We start from the raw sequence: 21823 nt of genomic DNA, 5'->3' as shown, positions 1-21823 counted from the left end.
ATTCTGTACCAATGCTCCCCTAACCTGTTGTGTGTATCTATGAATCACTCCGCCTGGTCATTGCAGGTGTTTCACAAAGATCCAGTACAACTACAGGCTGTTAGCAGCAGCTCTTTGCTGAAGGCTGGTCTGACAGCAGTAGATGGAGTGCAGCCTTCACTTATTGCCGACTCTTCCTCAGATTTGCTCGGCTCATCCCCGGATTTAAAGCGATGCCCTTCAAACGTCTCCCGCGGCTATTCAAGCATGGCCACCTGAAAGCAGCGTTAGCGCCGCCATTGGCTAATCTCTTCACTTAGTCGTGGGAGCCGAACGGTGCGTAACGAGTCTCTGTCACCATAAACCGTCTTCGGTTGAAAAAAAGAAAGAAATCAGAATGCGGTAGGACGAGTCACACGTAGACATTACCTATGTGTGACAATGACGGGTTAGGACAAAGTGTGTGTCTGTGTGTGTGTGTACAGGAGTGATGGCACATGCCAACCAGCTTTCAATTTCAGCAGCAAAGCCATTCCGGGTCACAGCTGACTTGTTCCACATGATTTCCAATTTCTACCAAATTCCCACTGCCGTCCACAGAGCGATTGTGCCAAAGTGATTCCACTGCACGTCACTCCAGTTTCAAGGAGCTTTTCCGCAAGTATGACTCTCATTAGCTGCTCAATTGAACTTCAGTTTAAAGTAAAATCAACTGTTCAGCCGGCGGAAAGTGTGCTCTCTCATTTATGAGTAAAGTGGAGGCTCAATGGACTGAAAGCAAAAATAATTCTCTTTAGAATAAGTGAACAGTCCTCTCTGCTTAGTCACAATTTCTCAATTAGGACAGACGGAATGAAAGCTGACATAGAAATGCATGTGAGCTCGATATCTAAAACAAAGAGTATCATTCTGGTCCGCCATGTGAAGGGAAGTGAAATGGGCTGTTCCTCTGAAGAACCCTGACAGAGGCCAGCCAATGGGAAACAATTTCATCTCTCTTTGAGTCAGTCACAGAAGTCATGGTGGGGTTCACACCCCGGGTTTAGGAATCACGATTCAGAGCAAGTTCGGAAAAATGAATAAATAAATAAACACTTTGAAAGTGTCAAAGACCGACATCATCCTCTTGGGTAGTGAGGTAACATTTCGTCTGCTGGCAACTTTGGTAAACTATTTTCATTGTAAAAATAAGGAACATTTAAACATTTAACACCTCAGGTCACAATCGGCTATAAAACTATAAAACTGAAAAGCATATCTTTTGCTATGAAATTGAAATTACAAAATAACCCTTTCGCATTAGAAAGGATTTTTACAACGTAAATGCCAATTGCTTGTTAATTGTTTTATTCCGTTTTGCTTTTCCATCTAATGGCTGTGTGAAAGCAGTGAGGATGAGGAGTTGTGTTCTGGTTGGTCCTTTTCCTCGTCCCGGTGTCGCACACCAATCCGCCTGCTGCGCTACCTCAGCGCCTGTTGCTAAGGGCGCATGGCTAACAGTGTCCAGGTAGACAACTTACTATTGGGAACTGTGGTTCCGCATAATGTTCGTCTAAATACCGCGTGTACCGAACCGAGACCCCGGTGCTGCGACGGTTCGGCGTGAAAACACAAACAAGCTCTTATTCTCACAGTGTGTTGTGAATCCATTAAAAAGACATTCGTTAAATGGAACAGATGAATGGCCAACCATTATACGCGGCCAGTTCGTAGGGAGGATTTATTAGCTGAAGTGAATCATGTGTCTTGAGTTCACTAATGTGGTTGCATATAGATGTGTAAATCATACCATTACAGTTGACGTGACCTGCATTAATATGCTGCAGTGAGCTCCCACATCAGACTTCACTGAGAGGGTTATGTAGTAACAAATAAGCGGCAGTGACAGACGTGGTATTTAATCTACACAATTCCCCCTGAGAGTTACTTTCACAAATCTAAACACACAGACCACCAAGGACGCCAGACAGGAAGAGGCACGGGGGACTCACTTCATCCACATCCTTTCAGCTCCGGCACAGCCAAATACTCGAAGAAACTTCTTAAGAGCCAATTTCTGACTTAACGTACTCGGTAATGACCGCTGATGTGGTAAATATCTTACCACAGCTAGCTACAGATGGTGGGTGGTGGATATAAATCCCCAGAAGGAGGAAAAAGATGGCGTATTAGCAGCATTTGTGTGTCGTCACCCATCACATAAAGGAGGACCCCTTTTATGAATATAATTAGCAGAAAGAAACATTGTGGCATAACTCAACACACATGGAACGAAGAAACAGTCGACAGTCGTGCCACGTTTGCGTTTGTAAATTTGAATTATTGTGGAGCAAATAGTACCGTTCTATATACACTGTTATATTTGGTGACTATTAATGCTATGGAAAAAATGATACCATGCAATCATACATATGATGGGCTCAAAAAAAATGTTTGAGAAATGGTTTTCATTTGGCCTTCGCACTGTTCATGCTCCATCAGGGGCTCATCCATATTAATGACACACAAGATGGACGGAGTGTAATGGACTGAATCCACTAAGTGGTTAGACGGCAGAAGCTGTGTGTGTGTGTGTGCATGAATGAAGGGTAGAGGGTTGTGTGCTTTCTGTATGTTTGGTTTTATATGCGTTGCAGTTGTGTGTGTGTGTGTGTGTGTGTGTGTGTGTGTGTTCACTGGACAGTCACAACGCCTTTAGAAAATGTCAGATCAACAGACAAGTGTGAAATGAGCATGGAATACATTAAATTAAAATGAAATTGATCTTGTCATTCCTGTACTTGGGAGAAGTGAGACATTGTAGATCGTCGTTAGTCACGTGATGCTTCTCCTCCTATTTGTGTGGTGTCGGACAATATTAACAGGAAACGCATGTGTGATGCAAACAGCCCCCGCTCCTTTCCTGACCCTCAAACACCATCGTCTATTTTATGTTTGAGAAGAAGAAAGTTGTTTCACTTGTCAGAGGTCTTTGCTTGTAAACAGCTACATTTGAGCTTGAAACTAATGGTGGGGGTGTCGATGCTGTTTTGGGGTCGTATTCATAGAGTGTATATAAGAAGTGGACGTAGTCATCATGACTTCACCCGTTGGTTTGTAGACTGCCGTTTTAAAGACGAGAGTTTTGGCGATTTGGTCGTCGCCATCTTGGCTTTTTGCAACCACAGAACTGAAGCGACCATATTTGGACTGTGGTAGCGGCAGCGACCTGTCAATCACAGTAAGCCCGCCTTAAAGTATACTTCGCTTTATGGTCCGTTTTAGTCTAATTCGGACCATAATTTACTAAATGAACATCACGCTGTATTGAAGAAGACTTGAAACTAGCAATTAAGACCATAAACTCATGTTTACAATGTTTACTGAGGGAATAAATCAAGTGAGAAGAAGGGTTATTTTCTCATAGACTTCTATACAATCACACTTCTTTTTGTAACCAGAGGAGTCGCCCCCTGCTGGCCAGCAGACAGAATGCAAGTTAAAAACACTTCACTCCTCAGAGGTTGCCGCCTGGCTGTATTCCTTAAACAGGTGAAATATATTGCTGCTAAAGATGTACCATCTACTGCAGAAAGAATACTTGCAGTGTGTCATGTGAAGTCTTCTTTGTTTCTTTATTTGTATTTCCTCTGCCAAATGAATCCATAAGGATACGGAGTGGGCAAAATCAGTTGCCAGCGATGAGAGCACACATTTACGAGGCCTGCTCTTCAGTTCCTTCAAGCCTCAAGTTATGCCAGAGTAAACAAACTAAAAACACGGACTGTACAAGTCCTCTCAGTAGTAGTGCTGGCAGGCGGCGATGAGTAATGAGACAACCAGACGACCTCATTATAAGCTCACCTCCCTGACAGCCAATGCAACAGCAGATATCTGTCAAAACAATGTCCTCACTGGAGTAGTAAGGTTCAGTCATTAGCCGTTGGTAGTTCCAACTGTCAGTCTCGCTTGTTCCACTAGATGGTAAGATGCAGTTTGTTTTTAAGATAGCTGATGGAGAGCTCAACCATTGTCTTGGACAAATGTGATTATTTAGCTGTAAATATCAAGTTTCCAGTTGCATTTGCGATCAAAACGCACCTGTACGAGTAGGAACAGGTGTATCTGGAATGTAGGACGTCTCCTTTTCCTCATTGATTTTTAACCTTTAAGCTAAACGCTTCATAGTAAGAAGCTGACATCTCCCCGTCAGGGTGAAAATTGCCAGTAAGACCGATTGTGCTAAAAATCGTTTGAGGTTATCTACCTCTCTGCAGCTTGAAGGCTCAATATGCAGTCTCTGAACATATTTCATGCAAAGAAGATGCATGAAGAACGCAATATAATATAAAATGATAGGTTTGCAATTACACTCGATGGGCAGGCATGGCTCAAAGCACCAACTGGGTCCATTAGGTAAGATGGAGAGAGGCAGAGAGAGAGAGAGAGAGAGAGAGAGAGAGTGTCAGTAGAAGAAACTCACTGACAAAGAGAGAGTAAGAGCAAAACTAAAAGGAGAGAAAAACAAAAACCAGAAAGCAACAACATTCCAGCGCAGAGTTTGGTGTTGTGCACGCTCTGGGAGAGTTGATGCAGTCGGGCCTGGGAAAGAGCCAGTGCAGGTCTCTGGGGAGACCAACAGCAGCAAAGTGGCAGAGCAGACACGGCCAGATGTGTGGGAGGGCATTGTAGACACACACACACACACACACACACACACACACACACACACACACACAAAAAAAAAGTTGAATTCCCAAAATAAATATCGGCCATTTGGAGTGTTTGATGCCTTCTCAAAGTGAAATGAATTATGTAATATTAGTAAAGTTGTTGGGTATCATAACACCTCTGCTGAGAACATTTAGCAGTGTGTTTTAAAGGTGTTAGATGTAGCATCTTTTTTTAGAACAGAAAGGACAAAGGGAGTTTGAGGAAAGCTGGACCAGCATGTATACTATGTTGTGCCCTGACGATATACTGTACTGTAACTGTATTCCAAATGACTGTTTGTAATACAACAGGTATTGGGCAGTAACTCCACCTCATTAAACTGCTGTTGGAGTTCAATTTAGAGCAGAGCATCATTTTAGACCTTGTTATACGTATAAAGACTGATAGTAATTTTAAGGGACAAGTTAAGAGATATTTCTACTTGCCTGACTAACAACATCCCAAAAAAAAATCCCAATTTAATGTGAAATGATTAGATATTTATTTAAATTATTGGCAATAACCTATGTCCTTAAAGATGTTCCTTTGAAAAGAAGCACAAGGCTGCTTTTGTCGAGCTACCCGCCCGCTCACACACATTTATGTGCGCATAACTTCTACCTGATCACATTCACTCTGAACAGGAACAAAGTGTTCCTTGTACTGCACGGACACCACAGTGCCTGCTGCCTCAGTGTTCACAAAGTCCTCGTCACTGGAGCAGTCAAAATGTGCAACATGATATCGTCACAGGCTGGAGACCTGCCTCTGATCCTTCTAGCTTAAAAAAAACTAAAAAGAAAAGCTATTTGTGTTCAGGGAAAGCTTCTCGACTGTCCAAAGTCATGTGCTTGTTATGGTAGATCCCCAAAGGAAGAATAGAAGGCATTAGAACATGTGCTGGTCATGGGAAAAAGGACGAAATGCACATATATCATCTACACTTAGGAGTTGAAGCTGCTGCTGCACAACTGTAGCAGCTCTATATTAATGCCCGATCCGGCTGTGGGGCTATAAATAACAAGCATGCCACCATGAGATTTGTTTCTCTCCCGTACAGTTTTCTGTATCTCATCCGCTCCGCCACACACACACACACACACACACACACACACACACACACACACACACACACACACGTTCATTCACTCTCGCTCTCTCACTTTCAGCCACCTCTCTCCAGGCTCTGGTGTAAAAAGTGACGCGGGGATTAGCCAGGAGACGACTATGGAGAGCTCACGAGAGGTCTTCGACCCACTGCCATCCCCTCTGTTTCCCACAGAGCAGAGGCTTGTGTGGCACCAGCAAAAACATCAAACATCCAGGGTACAGAGCTGGGTATTCCTGTCGTGCCAGTGGGGGGGGGGGGGGAACCAGCAATCAGCTGGAATAACAGAAAATAAGTTGGGCTTCAGGCCTGTAATATCACACTTACACACACTTACACTGCGAGCGCTAGCCTGTGCTAGCAGAGGCCGTCTTTCCTTCCCGTCAACAAGTATACTTTTATTGATGTATCAAAGCTTTCCCATCATTTTGTCAGCTCTGTCCTCAACCTCTTTCATCTTTTCAAGATCTAAAAACAAGTGAGAAAGAGATTTATGAGAGAAACTCACAAGTCTGCTGACGTAAAAAATGGTTTAAAGACTCGAACATGTTGAATCACAGGAAAACTAGGACAGTAAGTGTCCTCTTCTTGATCGAGAATAGATTTTATTTAAATGCAAAATGCAGACAAAAAAAACCTATTACTCCGACTATCCAGGCCTTAATTCGACTTTCCGGAGTGCATACATGAGAAACAGAATATATAGGCAGAAAAAATAGCAAGCTACAAAGACAGAAACAGCCCCAAGACAAAACCCGTCCTACTTTCTTCAAAGAGAGAGGGGGGGGTCACATTTGATAACAGTTACCAATTACCACCAAGAAACCGTGTATTTGTGAATGTAGAAATTCTCTTGCTTTTCTTCTGTTAGTCTGACTGTATGGGGGGTGGGGGGGGCAGGCTTATTTCTCTAATGTTTCAGCCGTGGCTTTGTCTGTTTCTCTGGCTGCTAACTGTGCTCTCCGGAGGACGGCTACGCTAATCCAAAACTCTGGCGCAACTTTGGAAAACATTCACAGCTGTCTTTTTGCGTTATATGAAATAGGGGGTTCTCTTCCAAAATGCATCTTTGATGCAGAAAAGAAAAAAAAAGTTCAGCAAAAGAGATAATGAAATCATTGTACTCCTTAATGAGTTCCAGTTTGATATCAAATATTAACTTTCAGAAGTTGGCATTGAAAGAAGTGTCTTGAAAGTTGACAGTAGAGCTTCCAAGTTGAGAAATGATGGACTCCAGAAAGAGATTAACAGCTGTGTGGAGCAGGCTTTATTCCTGCCATACACGTGGAAGACATTTTAGGAAGGGTCACACAAGAGGAGAGGTAGCATCCAGGTAGCCAGAGAAACAAAGTCAACAAATCCATGCAATCCCAACAAATCCCTGACCAGTCCATCGTTGTTTGCAGTGTTTTCTAGCAACTAGTTTTGCACGGACACATTCCCTTTTGGAGAAATGATTTCTCTTAGTGGCATTGAGGAAGATGGTGAGAGGTGTGGGCCAAGAAAACAGCTGCTGGCATCAACAGTTTGGAAAAGCAGCGGCCGCATCATCCAATTACATTGAACACAACACCTCCCTGCTCTCCACTGCCAAGTGCAAAGCAAACCAACGGGGGGGGGGGGGGAGAGACAGAGAGAGAGAGAGAGATAATGCCATCCCACGGCACCGACACTTGCAGGTGAAATGCACAAGGAGAAGGCGGCGAGCAGCTGCCTGTGGGTCAGAAGCTCTGAATGAGCAACATGGACGTTGTAAAGAACGCTAACAGGTCCAGCACCTCTGAAATGCCTCAACAAGCATTTCATCGTCCTCGCTTCCTTCAACCAGCCCCGAACCATTTCAGCTGCTGCATGTGTGTGAAATCGAGCCCAACGAGTCTCATTACAAAAAAAAAAAAGAGACATTTCAAAAATATGATTCCACACACTTCCTAGTTGTGAGGGGGAGTTTTGCTGCCAGCCAGTGTTTTGCTGCTTACATGTACTTCTTTTTTTTTTTTCTTGGCATGGAGGAGAGATGAAAAATATGTTGTTTCAGCATCTACATCGCAACGGACACATGTGCAATCATCAGATCCTCCAAGCGGTCTCAGGAATTATCATAAGTTTGCAATTTCTTCTGCAAAATTGCCGAATTGGAAGAACCAAAACTTCCTTAAAACTACGGTAAAGACTTTATTTCCCTTGTAGCATTTGGCAACCCTGTGCTATGCATTGGTCCAAATAAAGTCCTCTGATTTATATTACAAAAAAATATATATATATATATCATGTAATTTCTCTATGTGTGTGTGTGTGTGTGTGTGTGTGTGTGTGTGTGTGTGTATCTTCAGGGTCTCAATACAAAGCAGCAAAGAAAAGCAAATGTTACAGTAAAACTAAAAAGAAAATAGTTGTCTGGTGTCCCTTTGTAAAAGGTCAAGTACAGCATTTACTGTATCTCTCTCACACACACACACACACAGCGCAACATCTGTGGTGGGATCTGTGGACACAGAGCACATGCACACAGAGCAGGACCCAAACCTGCAGAGACACAACACAGATGGCTGCTTTTTACCCAGCTGGCACTGAGACGTATGGAAACAGAGATCATTAGCGAGATAATAAGTGCACGGCAATGTTAGCGAAGGTAAGTCGTCAACATAACCCTCACAAGTTCAAAAAAGTTTGTACTTTACCATTTAACGTAACAATGTCAAATAATGGAAATCGATATTTCCATAGTGACAATGGATCAAATGACTGTGTGTAATGTGAAAGGGGTTGGTCATAATGAAAAAACATGCCCCAAAAATCAACTAATACTGCTTTAAAAATGGAAAATAAAGATATATATAAACACATTACATGCTTCACTAATAGGTATACGTAGATGTTTAGAACACGCAATTTTTCACTGACCTCTGACCTTCAGTGTGCACTTATCCAAAACATTGTTCTAACTAAACGACATGAATCCAAGTATCCCTGTTTGTCAGTTGGACGCAGAATACACCGGATACTGACGAACGTCGTGTGAAACCACGTTTCACAAGCGTGCAATTTCCGCCCAGAAACCTTGAGCCGTACACCGCGAGCGACATATGCTGAGGTCAGCACAACAAGCGGATTGGCGTGCGAGGCAGTCACACTATGGCGACCACAGATGAACCGCCGGCGGTGGAAAGGCCAGTCTGAGGATTCATAGTCAGCTACAGCAACAAGGGAGAGACGCGTTTAGGACAACGAGTGTGTTGCCGTTGTTTAATTAAGTGATTGAAATGGGACCCATTGTTGTCACGAAAATAGTTCACTGAAGTCGTCAGTGGACAAAACGCTATCTCAGTCCTCAACAAGAGGACTTTGTCTGTCTTTGACTGTCTTATCAAAATAAATGAAAAGGACATATCCTTGTGTAATTGTGTTGTTTTTGTGTTCTCCTACCATGAAGCACTGGCACAACAGTCCAATACCCACGCTTAATATCACCATGTAGTATTCTCCCAATGTTCCGCTACAAGAGTCAGCTGTAGCGCATCTCATCTGCTACTCAGGACATTAAGAATCCATTTAAAAAATACTGAACCAGCTGTTATACTTCTATTATTTATTACATCAAATATGGATTGTGTAAGGTGTTTTAAAATAAGAAAACTGCAGTGTTTGTAATTGACACAAGTTGAGAACACTGGCTTCATGCAAACAGGTTGTTTTTGTCGTAAAAAATGTATCTTCGCAATTCAAGGGTTTGGTGTGTCATTAAGACAGACAGACAGACAGACAAGAAGAGTGAACTCACAGTGCAGAGAATCAAGGGGCAGCACTGGCAGCCATGGAGTCCTGGTTGGTGAAGCAGAGAGCGCCTACTTCAGGAAGCTACAGATGCCAGAGAGACAGAAACAGACAAGAGAGATGAAGATGAACGAGGAGGGACGGGGAGAGAAGAAGAAGAGAGAGCACTCGGTTAGTTCTTTTAACATTTTGGCTCGTTTTCACAGGAAGTCATTGTTCTGGCCCGGCGGTACGTCACATTTATTGGTACATTTAGCAAAAGTTATGTTAGAGGCTAATAGAGCAGTGGACACAAATTGATGCATATGAAGTCATTTTTTATCTGCATCGTACACAACGTGAGATGGATGCAACAAGATAATAAAGTGCGTAAAAGTCATCAGGAAGGATTAAATATCATTTGTTTATTGCTCTTGTTCATTTTTAGTCTAACACGACTGGACAAAAGATACTTCCCACATACGTCCCACTTCCCACAACGTCACTCAGCTGCTGAGTGACGTTGCGTCAGAAACGGAAGTGACACCGAGACGTCTATTCAGCGAAGACACGTTTTCCACCAACATGCAGGAAAACACATTCAGGCATAATTCTCTGGTCACCATGTGTCGTGTTCTACATTCTTAAACATGTATAGAACGCTCTACTGAAAGGCATGCCCGCATCCATCTCGTCCTGGTGTCCCGTGTGCTGAAAATAAACTGGACAGTAACGGTTCTTCTAATCCAGTTGGTGGATTTAATGCTGTGAAGGGAGGACATATTCCCCTCACTTCCCTACTGAATCCTCCTTTGGCTCCTTTAAGAACCATTTGATGTGTTTGAAGACAAAATAGCTGGCTCTGTGAGTGTTGCCATGCAACCGAGGAAAACTTCAGAAACTAACGTGACCCCCCACACACACACACACACACACACACACACACACACACACACTGTCAGGGATTCTATCTTAAAAAGCGTTCTGCATTAATTCATCCGAGGACGGAGCATCTTGATGGGGGATAAAAATAGACACAGTGATCTCAGTAGCCTTGAGTTTTTTTTTGTTTTTTTATTAGCCTGCTGATTTGCTTTAGAATGGAAAAATTATCTGTAAAAAAAAAAGGGAATGTGGAGAGAAAATCCTTTGAAGTTCTGCAGTGATGAAAATGTTGTTGTCCACTGGGGAACACATATTAGGATTAAATGCAATCTGGGTTTCAAACATGTTATTCATTTGTGAGTAAGCTTCCTCTTTACTCACTCTAGTGTAAGGCTTTAAAAACATTCCTGATTGTGGACATTTCTGAGTAACGCACCTACTTTTTGCTTTTCATTATAAGCTTCAAATCTCCATGGTTTATGTGCGGTTGTTGTTTATGTATGTTTGAGGAACAACTGGCGTGCAGAGTCAAAGGTTCAGTAGTCTGCCCATGCCCAGTTAACTTCCTGCACAAACAATTATGGCCCAATTACATCGGAATAACGGCTTGATGTGATGATCCTGTCAGCCTCTTATGCAACCTTCATTTACATGCAGAGCGTAACAGCCCCCGGCCCAGAGCTTTGATGACGTCTAATGAACATTTCTGACAACTTTCAGGCCACAAGCCAACAACGGTTCAGCCTGCTCAACTCTCAGTGAGAGGGAAAAATACTTTTCTTCACAGTTCGGATACTATTTTTGTAGCTCTGACCATCATTCATATATCCTAATTTTTTTTTTCACCAGCATAATTGGAGTTTGTTTAGAATATGAGCGATCGGCCCATACGACGGCAATTAACTTAATGAGTACAATGTTTTAACAGTCATGCATGAGACAACACAAGGAAGACTCAGTGTGGGGCTGGAGGTCCTCCATGAGTTATCATGCTGGCTGAGTAATAAACAGCTAATAGACAGTTAGGACTCATTTTTACAACAGAAAATTGTTTCTTAAACTGAAGATTAGGAGCAGGATTATACACCCTGTGCTCTGTTAAATTATATATAAGACACTCAAAGAGTGATACACACCTGCAGGTTGCCCAATAAAACCAACTCCAGTTGACCCAAGCAGGTCTGCGGGGGCGGTTCCTAATTAAGGGGCTCAGTGGACAATACAAAAAACGCTAAATACCAGTTGTTGTTTGTTCATTTCCTCTGCCTACATTTCAAGCTTTGATGCCGACAGCCTTGCGGTCATAAGCAGGATGTTTAAACTTTTAGTTTGTGGCATGCCTCCTCAGAGGCTGCTGCAGTATCAGCCCGACGCCGTTCGTCTCGCACACTTCAGCAGACGTTAAATCAAAGCGTGGTCGTTTGCACGTGCCTGTCCCTGCCTCTGTAAACTTCAGTGACCACAACCCGTCCCTCCTGGTTAACAACAGCTGGTTGCAGGAGTCCATCTGCTACCTGTAGGCACCACAGGGCTCACGGCTCCAGCACAGTCGTCGCTTGTCTCCTCTGAGAGGTGCACTTACGGGCACACCGGTGTGTGCTGCTGCTTCGCCACCTCAATAACAGTCTGAACGTTTGACTGGCACACTCAGCGGTAAACAGGCTTTTAATTGAATTCAGTGAAGGAAGAAGAAATGTCTGTAAGCTTTGTTAAATATCTATGTGATTCAAGCTTCCTGCTGCTTTTACGACTGAGACCGATTGTTTGTTTAACTTGTCTTTGGTGTCGCTGCTGAATCACAGCATCACAGGAACTTTTGGACAAATTGCTGATTAAAAGTGACAAAAGATGTTCAATCATTTTTGAACCAGATGAAAAAAGTTAATGAATATTTCCCTGTGGGAATACCGGTTAACTTTATCTTGAGCTAAATGTCTGTCCATGTGTGTGTGCCTGCTAATGTCCATATGCTCTTTGTTTGATCCAATAGGAGAGTAATTAGCACTGATGTGCTGGCATCTACACACAAAGGGTTTTCATTCCACTCCCAGATCACCTTCACCTTCCCCCAGTCCACGGCCACATTGTGAGAGCATCATTTGCTGACTCACTGTCATTAACGCCGGCTGCAGAGAGGCGGAGCTAATAGCGCTTACAGAGGAGCCACTCAGACAAGCAAAGGACAGGTAGAATAAAAATAAACCCAGAGCAGAAACACAAACACAGGAATCAAAATGAATATCTGTGTTTTGTGCACACCATACTATTAAGTAATTTAAGGTATAGTGTGCATAACATCAGAATTAAGGTATTATGACTCCATCAATCACACGCGTGGCTGTCAAGCACAACACACCAGGCGACCACGCTCACTAAGCTCAGCAACGATTGCATGTGTTGTTATCTTCAAAGCATCATGACACATGTTCCGTCTGTCTTAATGGCATTTCAGCTGTACCGCACGATACAACGAAAATACAATTCCTGTTTAGTTCAGAACAGTTTACCAAACAGCACGTACTAAAGTGATATTTTTCTCACAAGTTCTCACCGTCATCCTCCAATGAATTCGAGGGGATTGCAATCCAAGTCTGTCTTGAGATGCACGGCCTGTGTTTTTCTTAAATATGGTGTGTTGGATATCGCATAAGTCTGTGGTTGAGCGCAGAGACACACAGGAAGCTTTTACACAACAACGGGGCTCAGTGGAGGAACACAGACAAACATCCGTTAAAGCCCGGAGCTTTGTGGCCGAGTCGACGCCGCGCAGACCAGGAGAATGTCACTATGAGCTGTGATCAGTGCTCACGGTGCTCCTCATCTTTACTACTGCTTCCTGTCACTCTGCTCTACCTTGTCCTTGTCTCCAGTGTTTCCATTGACAGGTGAGAGGGGCTCCACAGTGACAACTACCGCTGTGACTCTTCATTTAAGGGACAGATACCATAGACCGGAGAGGTAGAGGGGGCAAGTTTAAAAAAAAAAAAAACTCTACTTGTGAGAAACCAGAATTAAACCAAATTTGCAGAATCACATTTATTCTACAGTAAATCTGCAGCATGAATCATGCATTTATTTTGATTCAAATGAAGACGGCTGTTCAGTGGCAGCTGTAGTTTCTGCAGCGGATGGATTACAAACGGTTCATTACCTCGTCAATTCATTTTGTCAGAGGGTGAAGTAACTGAATAAGAAGGAGTGGACACATGTCAATCAACACCTCGCAAGACAAACCTGGAAGAAGCTCTCGCTCTGGCTCAAAGTTAAACTTATTTTAGAAGCATTTATTGTTATATTTGTTGAAATTCTCATTACATCCCGACAGCTAGAGCTGGGCCATAAAACATATCAATTTGAATAGTTCATACTCACACAGGTAAAATATCAACATGGCAGCATGTGCTAATTAGAGTGAGAAGTTAGCTCTCAGCAACCTCAAACAGTGCAGGTTCATGTGTTCTAGGGGGAGTGGCTTTGAAAGGGAGGCTTGAAGAGACGGGCTGGGAATTTTATTTCAGCGGGACACTTTCAATACCTAGCTTACTCTTACTGATTTCCCCAAAAGTTGCCTGCACCAGCTTTAAGCTTGCCACGTCGGAATATCACTTTTAGGTTTAGCAGCGTGCTTTTAATTCACTTGCAGAGTCAGCCGAATGAGTTCAGGTTGAATCACACTTGACGCAAATCCAGAGCCCAGTGACACATGAATGGATTTAAATCAGGAGTCTGTTGACTCGCAACTTCCAAACTGCAGCGAGACAAACGGGGACTGGATTGAAAACAAGCAGCAAACGCGCCCTCTCTGGTCTAAAAGCATCAGCAACTACGCAGACGTGTGTGTTGTGTCTTCCTGCTGAAAGCTGGTGAGAAAGAAACGTGTTGGAGGAGGGGTGGGATTATCCAAGAAGCTAAAATAGTCACGGATGAAATAACTTGACTGCACTTCAAACACTGCTGAGCGTGAACTTTTTTCCTTCACATTTGAGCAAATGAGAAATCATCCCCCATCTCAATCTCAGTGTGCTTTTCTGTCTCTTTCACTGTCAGGTTCCACTATTACAGAAATCATTTTATTATGGCTGCAGTTTCTATGCAGATGGTAAAAGGATTGGGTTGAAAACGCAGAGAAGAGATGCAGGGTGCAAACAACGGTTCCTGTAAGCAGATAAAGCTTCTCGTTTGTATCTTTCGTCTTTTTTTAAGCTGCTTCCGCTCAAATGCAATATTCACAAGGACGAGGAAAAAAAGGAGCACAGCACGCTACAATATGGTATACAAGTATACAACTGAACAGAGCAACACAACATAAACAAATAAAAAGTGTGAAGAAGCACGGACACTAGCGTTGCCGAGTGGTGGCACACTCCCATCGTTGAACTGGGACTGAGAAGCAGCAGCTACTCCGGTGCATATAGAGGCCTCATTAACATGTGAGCCAGCTTGTCCAGAGTCACGCATCCTGTTTAATTAGAGGACATCCCTTCAGCGCTGACAGTCCCGTCTCTGAACACTTGACACAAGAGACGGGGGGGGTGGGGATGATAAGAACGATGCATCTACCTCTCCTCCGCTTCTCATCTAATCTGTCCCCGTGCACAACCTTTCCTCTGTGGATCTCCTAAATCCTGTGTGGTCGTCCTGTCCATCTGCGTCTCTGAGCCCGTCCGTATGCTAGCAAAGCCTCCGCTACACTGAGGAGGCAGCAACAGTTGTTGGAGCCTCGAAAGAACAGGAAGAGGAGGGAGGAGAGGAGGAAACAAAAGAGGAAACGTGGCTTGCTACTTACAGAGCGTGTCCGATCAGTGCAGTGGCCAGGCAGACATGGGGGGGGGGAGGGCACATGACCAACGTAGTCGGTATGCAGCTGGTGCATGAATGAGAGACAGGAGAGGGAGGGAGGGAGGAGTAGGTAGCAAAAAACAGTGTGAAATACTCAGCTTCTTACTTTTAAAGAAAAGAGGGCAAAGGAAAGAGAAAAACCTCGAGTCACAAAAGATGACGAGCAGCAAAAAAGAGACAGAGCCGGACTTTCCCCCTCTCCTCAGCTGCAGTAATTGTGTTCAGTCAACCTCATGCCGGCCCATTAACAACTTCTCATGGTGAGAGAAAAACTGGCAGAAATGAGAGAATGAGTTTGAGCTGAATTCCCAGAGAGACCGATCGGTTTCATGATGCCTCTTAACGGTTCACTCTGCAGGCAGCTGTCAGCCTCACATAGATGAGGACCTCCGGTCTGCTTAGTGCAAATCTAGTAGATGTTTCAGAGGCCTAATGGTTTGTAAAAGTGAGAGTCTAGACAGAGACTAAACAACAACTACTAAAGCACAAGGCATGAAGCAGGTCAATATCCAGAAGGGAGGGGTTTGCCAAATAAAGCGTCCTTGGACCTGGCTATAGAACTAGATGGAGCTTCTTAGGGCTGTTCCCTGGGAGATAAAGAGAGAAAAACACAAGTAAGAAGAAGACTTCCTTTGATTTATCAGTTCACATGTCCTTGGTTAATGCTCACAGCTCAGAGGCTGGGCTGCAGCTGTGTCTAAGGTTTCAGACAACTATTAAAGAATAATACTGGGACTGTGTCATCAATTATTTTTTTCCTACTTTGACAAGCTAAGAGCTTAAGTGCTCTACCAAGAAAAACGTTCAAAGATTCAAGACAGCCATGTTTTTATTTCAAGTTTAAATCGAAGTTATCTCTTTGCATTCGTGTCATCAGACTTGTCCAAGTTTTGGATCCACTTACTGCATGGCTGTCATAAACACAAGCTTTCATTAGAAACTTAATTTCTAGGAGAAGAAGAGTGATTATCAAATCAATTGCTTTGGTCTAAGAGAGCTTTGGTGCAACAACTAAGTAGAGAGTGAAGACAAGATGCTTTCTCAGCAAGGAAAACGTATTTCTTACGTTTCTCTTTGTATTTTTTTAAACCTCGAGACAACTAAACAAAAAGATCAGATAAAGTACAGTTGCTGTCGTGTTTCCTGTCAACTCAAACATCTTCAAGAGGACGCGATATCTTCAATATGGTCGCCTCCGTGCGTGCAGATCATGAGCCTAAAACATCCCAACCTAAACAAACCCATCAGAGTTTCCACATGTATGACGCTTAGTTTCCAGCCACTCACTCTTGCACAACTTTCAAGACATTTGTTAAAATTAGGGAGGGAGCTATGAGTGACTGTTTAACAACCAAAACAAATCGAAAGGCATTCTCACTCAAAGCTTCAATGCAGCATGTTTCACGCCGAGGATGGAGAGAGCTGATGACGACCAGCTTTTTCCAGTGTTTAGTCTCGGTGGCAGAGCGCTACTAAATCAGCTTAAAGAGGTAATTTCCTATCGACAGCAAAAGGTACTGTGCATGCAGATGTCAGTGCAGTTGGCAGCTGATGCGGTGAGGTCTACGTGGGCCCATCATCTGTGCCGACATCTGGGCCATATGTCTTCTACACTGAGGTGCCGGATTCAGGAGGAAAACAGGGCACCTGGGGTGGAATTAGTCCAAGGACCCACAACAGCTTTGGCTGTAAAGAGAGAAGAATGCTGCGAGGGAGTTATTTAAACAGCAGAACTGCATTGTTTATCAGTGGCTAACATGTGCGTGAGGATTAAGTTATCAATGAAATATGCACTTGGCGTGTGATTCATCATGCAATGAATGAATATGATAAACTGACATAGAAGAAAAGGAGGATTTGTAGACCCTTGGTTTCTGAGATGATAGTGTGAAGAACAGGGAGAAGGAAGTCAGGGATCGGACGCCAGTAGAATAACAATAATGTTGGGGGGGGGGGATGGAGTCAAGCCAGAAAGTTGACAGTAATTAGCCATCTGAATGGCCTCACAAAAAAAAAAAAAAAAGATAGTTGATGCGAGCAGGCGTTTCCTGGGAGATGGAATGAAATAACACAGAAAGGCTTTTTGCTCCTCCATCTCAGGGATCAGATTAAACATACAACTGATCCACGGGACTGTGGGACACAGTGCTGACACTGCATTTTGCTCAGGGATGAATTTTATACTCAACACTGCAAGACGCTGGATAACGCTAGTTGTAATGGAGGAAAGAAATACGTATGACTACGTAAGTTTAATAAAGAAAAAGCTTATAGCACTGTATAGTCATAGTTATAAGCACTCATACATACACATAATACTCATTAAGGGCATTTAACAATGACCTACGAGGCCATTACAATGCATTATATTATGAAAGATCACAATACTACAATGGCTCATGACAGGAAATGTTTTTAAAGGTTACTGTGTTTTATAGATTTCATAGAACACAAAGCAATAACAAGAGGCGTTGCTCCTCGCATAAATATCGCTGTCACGTGTGCATTCACACGCGCACACACACACACACACACACACACACACACACACACACACACACACCGGCGGATCCTACACATACGCTGCCACATCTCCCCCCATTATCATCATCATCCTCATCCATCTCTCCGTTTAACGGGAAGTCTGAGACAATCCCTCGCTCCCGTTTTTAATCCCTCACCTCGGAGCGACAGGGACAATCACAGCATCATCCGTCCCTCTGTCCTTCACTATCAGCTGCCCTACCTGCAGGCGGGAGGACTCCGTCACTGTAATGACTTCCTTTTACATGTTGTGTCTGCAGAGATAAAGTGGATGAGGCATGCAAGTCTGGACCCATTCTTCTTTCCCAATGCAGATTTACAAAGAACCTCAATAAATCAATTTCCTTACTGAGCTCTGGGGTCATAAACGTCTATCTTAACAACTTTATCTAAAAAGAAGCTATCGATCAAAGATGTCAGTGACTCAGGAGCTAAGAGAGAACTAGACCGTATAGCAGCAATGTTGGCTCTCTCTAAAGCTGCACCATAACCTCTCGACACACAACTACAAATCCTCATTGAGTCTGTATTTTTGTCCATTTCTGAAATTGATTTGTAGATACAGTTATGAATCCCAGCTCAGCTGAAATTGCACAACAAAGATGTAAGATGCCGTTGCTGTGTCCTGCATTGTAATCCTGTCAGTCAAAACTACATTGGTGGTTAGGATGATCTTTGGGATGCTGACTATCTGAGTGGAGAAGAGTACCTTCAAGTATGAGTGACGGTAAAGCGCTTTGCTATACTCAACGTTCTTCCGAGCAATTCCTGCAAACAACTAACTTTTTGATTCTAAGTGGAAACGTGGAGACCTTTCAGCTTTCTGATCACGAAGCCAGTGGGCAACAAGAGGCCAGTATGAGCTCCAGTATCTATGGAGAACTGGAAGAATGTCATAGTAATCCGTCTCCGACCCCAGTGGAGCTCCTTGGCTCGCTCCCCCCCAGCCAATGCTTTCCTGTTCCGACCTTGCCAGCGGACCAGTAGGGATGTTGCTCTGAGCCCATCCACAGCCGCTCTAGATAAGGAGTCAGTCCAGGAAGGAAACGCTTTCCAACAGCAAAGGACGGCAGGGATGAGATAAGACACTCAGAATTCATCAAAAAGACGTCAGAAATAGAAGAAAATAGATTGTGTGGAGGGTGACAGTGAATGTTGATTTCTAATATTAGTAACACCCCTTTATTTTCATGAGTGCAGGCAAAAATACAATTCAAATTAAAATATTGTTTATCTAGAGCAGGAATGTTGTCCTTTGGCACATACAGTTTCAGATGAAGCCTTGTTAATATTCTCTTTTTATTTGAATATATATTCAGTGGAAATGTCTGGGGTTGTGGAAAACTCCCACTCCACAAACTGTTCCCAGTCTTACTGTCACCCTCTTTCTCCATGTGACTATCAGTGCAGAGCATTTTTAATCTGCCCTCCTTCTTCAGCGGCGTGGCAAATAATTATTAAAAGGATCAAAGCATATGAAAGGGCTTCAGCGTCAGCGAGGTTGAGCTCGGGGGAGCCGGGTGACTCAAAGTGATAATGGCAAAGCACTGGATTGTTTTTGCCCTGTGTGCAGCGCTGGAGTATCTGAGCTCCGCAATTAACACCGGTGGAACTGAGAAACTGTCGGAAATTGTTCCAAGGTAAAATCGATTTCTGCTGGTGCTTTTATGAAATTAAAGCTTTTTTTCTCAGATTTATGCATTGAAACTTTGAGGCAGTTGACATATCCGACTGAGAAGAATCCCATGTCCATGTCAAAATCAGGGAACAATCAAAGTGAAACCTGAAATATCATTTTAGAGAAGCAATATACAAATGATAATGGCCCGTAGTGTATCATGAAGAAATGTTCTAATAGCAACCCTATTATCTGTAACCAGCTCCCTGTGATGAACCAGTGTGTATATCCCTGGCCACTATCACAGGCTCCACAGTGGCTGGACAGTTCCATGTGCCTATATATGCTGTGGAAGTACAGCACAATGGTTTAAAGCCCACCGGCCGGGTTGGGCTACAACAATATGGTGCTTGACAAGTGTGCGTGGACGCTTTTAGACAGTTAAGAAATGAGATGCGCACCGGACCTTATGTCCTCCGAGTGGTGAGCATGGGCTTTAGAGCTTAGGGTCCTGCAATCAAGCTAAAAGGTTGTCGCCATGCAAACCCCACCGTCTAGTGCCCGCGTACTGTACATCAGCATGACAAAGTGACGAGATGCAGTTCACTCAGTGGATGACTTGTTTTAAAAGCCGACGGGGAGAATGATGAAATGCGTTCCAGGATAGGATTCTAGAGTGACACTTGGACAGGCTTTGACTCAGTGATAGACTGCGCCTCTGTTTGCCTGTCCAGAAGGATTTCAGAGGTGTGCGTGAACACTCTCGCGTTCCTTAAGGCGATGGCAAAACACCTCCAAGGCACTCAGCTTTCACGCTGTTGAATAGAAAGTTCACTTGCAGTGTAAAAGCAATACACGATACATGCCATTTGCATGAACGCATGGCGGAATTAGCAATCCAGCTACGTAGCCAGCTGTCCGCAAGCCTAGCCTTCTGTGTGACAGCTGCGGAGGTACTCTAAGCAAAAGGCTTAGCTAAACTATGAGCAACATTTTCTCTCAATCTCTGAAAAGCATTTATGCATCAGAGTTTATGATCTTGAATGTCTGGAATATCGATTCTGGCACCTAACAGCACAGCAAGATGACATGTTTGATGTGTAACTTCAGCCCACTATTCTGAGGTCGTTCCTGTTGGCCTCCAGTCTCTCCTTGGCTTTGCCTCCAGCTGAGACCGTGATGTATTCATAACATCGGCTGTAAAGTGGAATTACAATGCACAGCCTCTTTGTGTTTCTCATTTGCGTCTGCTCTTTATTTTTTGGAACATGGCGACTGCAATAACCGGCTAATCTAAAACCACTCAGGTCTCATGCGAGGAAGTATCTGCTGATGAGGCACATACTTGGGAGTGTGATTCATTTTTCTTCTCCTGAACTAGAAGGAGAAGCAATATCATATCAATGTAATTATTGATATTATATTACATTACATCATTTACCAGGTAATTCGATTCGACATGACACGGTGCTTTTTGCTTCTCAAGAGCATGGCCACGATTTAAAATGAATATCAAACAGGGCCATTTGATCCTATTAAAGAGTTACTGTGACAAAATGTCAGAGTCTCTCCCACTTTAAGGGTGAAGGCCAGCATTAGATCAGCCGCGATGCATTTCACTCACCCAGAGGAAGAGCATGGAATAGTCAGGAGAGAGGGATGTTTGACGGCCTCACCCGAGTGGAGAACAGAACGTTGGGAGAGTAATGAAATGGTGCAGCGTCATTCTGTGACCATAAAATAATGAGTCATAGTTTAAGTATGTACACGTTTGGAACGACTCAATAACCTGTAAACTAATTACCATTGTGCGGCTCGCTGTGACAGACGGAGAAAAGTTTAAAGAGATCAGGGTCGAGGGAGGAGAGTTTTAAGAGTTTTCAATATTTGATGAAATATTAATCATGACTTGCGTCCCTCCATTCATGCCTTCTGTTTCTTCCTTATCTACTGTATGCATTTGAATAACCTAAAAATAAACCCTCCAGGAGAGCGGTTGCTGCAACGAAATCTTATCGAAAGATTTCAAAGCCGTTTGGAACGCCTTCCCTACAACTGCAGAAGGGCGGCAAAATATAAAGGCTTTTAAAAAATGTATTTATATCTGTTCGAGGTTTGATTGAATCTACGAGGAAAAGTAACAGGAAATCAGGACTTTACATAGATTACATTAATGTAATGAAATTATATTTTATGATACAGGAAGACCAAGACTTATGAGAAGTAAGTTGTATTCCTGAACGTGTGTATTTGTTTTTTTGCTTTTTGTCTTGTTATATGTTTTGTAATTTTGATGTTAATCTTATATTTGCCCTTATGTCTAATGATGACTTGTCCTTGAGCATGTCACTACAGACAAGAGTTACAGTTTGTCTGTCATCTTCTTGATTTATCGTCATTTAAAT

The 21823-nt window shown here is 43.3% G+C and overlaps 1 protein-coding gene across 5 annotated transcripts in view; it reads right to left on the bottom strand.

Moving 5' to 3' along the window:
- Positions 1-21823, bottom strand: part of peak1 (pseudopodium-enriched atypical kinase 1) — an 83401-nt gene that overhangs the window by 32972 nt on the left and 28606 nt on the right. For 2 of the 5 annotated variants that reach the window (XM_031868655.1, XM_031868665.1), the window contains exon 3: positions 9561-9637. The exons of 1 other annotated variant lie outside the window; for it this stretch is intronic. The gene's annotated coding sequence lies outside the window, so the exon portion shown is untranslated. Of the gene's footprint in view, positions 1-9560; positions 9638-12968; positions 15228-21823 lie in introns of those variants that run through there. 2 more of the 5 variants (XM_031868674.1, XM_031868683.1) reach the window with 2 other exon arrangements.

This window comes from Anarrhichthys ocellatus, unplaced genomic scaffold (assembly GCF_004355925.1).
Source record: "Anarrhichthys ocellatus isolate YVR2014 unplaced genomic scaffold, GSC_Weel_1.0 scaffold2, whole genome shotgun sequence".
Lineage (NCBI taxonomy): Eukaryota > Metazoa > Chordata > Actinopteri > Perciformes > Anarhichadidae > Anarrhichthys > Anarrhichthys ocellatus.
The sequence above is the reverse complement of the archived record's forward strand: the minus strand, read 5'-3'. Positions and strand labels throughout refer to the sequence as shown.